Consider the following 1,566-nt stretch of genomic DNA (forward strand, 5'->3'; position numbering starts at 1 on the left):
CTCCCTCCTCATCTCAAATCCCCGCAGAGAACACCAAAGGTATGAAAAGTGAAAAAGGGAAGAAATAAATCCAGGCAATGATGAATAATTTGAATGTAGAAATGAAGCTGTTTCAGGAGTGACGGAGATACCACACAAGGAGCAGCGATGGGGAGCGCACAATTAGGTCACCGAAAATAAAACACTATCCTCCAGAAAGTCTTTCTTGGAGTTGTCAAATTCTGTATCATTCACTGTCAATTCATGATCGGGCTGATGGTTGAAGAAAGTTGGAGAAAGGAAGTCTGGACCTTTCATAATTTATGTAAAAAATGGAGACTTCTTTTCATTTATGCTTTATGGAAGAGGACGGTGAGTGAGGGTTCGTTTTCTACGGTGGCCCTGAAGTGGAAATCCACAAATCACTCGATGCAAAATAACGACATTTTAGAAAACCAAACAGAAAATCCAGAAACCAAAACACAATCCCCCAAAATGTTTCGGAATATTAAAGTAATTTCCTCAAATCGTGTTAAAAACAGAACACAATAAGAAACAGGAAAAGGACGGTACAATGGGATATCGCCTTTTTTTCCCCAAATGTTTCTCAAAAGGTTTTATGAACAATAATTACCTGCTTTTAACGTTTGTAATTTTTGTTTCATTTTGATTTCTAAAAATAACTTTTTTCTTCCAAAATGTTTTTATTAGGATAAGGATTCTTAAATGTATTTATTGATTTAAACTTAGTTTATTAATAATCGATCCATAAAAGTAGAGATCCATCTAACGCATAAAGCTAAAATCTGCTAGCTTGATGCTAACATATAATGGGGATTGCCATAGGATGGCTAAAGCTAACACTAAATGAACATCTTTATAAACTCACAGACATTAATTTTCCAAACTCTTTTAAGGAAATATTTTTAAGTAACCATTTGTGGTCTAAAACACATTTTTTCTCTCATTATTTCTTCTTCTTCTGGAATAGGGTGTAATGCTATATCGCCACCTAGTGGCCAAACTGAAACACCCTCCAGGAGAAGCAGAACAATTGTTGGAGGTTCTGTTTGAGAATCCATGTGACACTGTATGATATTAACAATCTCATTATTATTTCACTAATACATTTTATATTATGTGAACTGTTTTTAGATTAAAATAAATATATTCTAAACATATAGTAGATTATTAAAGTATTTCTAAACAAATGCGTCTTAATTTTTTAAACCGTATAAACTCAAAATTGAATTGAATCAATTTGAATTAAGTGGATTGAAAGAATTAATTCTAGAAGCGATTGGTGATACCAGCCCTAGTTTTGTTTCTTTTGTACGGAAGCTGGCAAAGGTCATTACTCTAGGACATCGCTGATTGGCTGATGACGTTTGCCTTTTTTCAAATGTTTCCATACTAATAAAAGTTTGCATATCCAGTATTTCCTCATGCCAAGTAACTTCCGGTTGAAATGATGGTTAAATGTCATCGTCCAATCAGTGATGTCTCAAAGTACCGACCTATTTCGGTTTATAACTTTTGTTTCATTTATGGAAATTACTTTTCAAAATGTTTTTTTTTTTTTTTTTT

The sequence above is a fragment of the Oryzias melastigma genome, linkage group LG24 (genome assembly GCF_002922805.2).
Source record: "Oryzias melastigma strain HK-1 linkage group LG24, ASM292280v2, whole genome shotgun sequence".
In the NCBI taxonomy this organism is placed as follows: domain Eukaryota; kingdom Metazoa; phylum Chordata; class Actinopteri; order Beloniformes; family Adrianichthyidae; genus Oryzias; species Oryzias melastigma.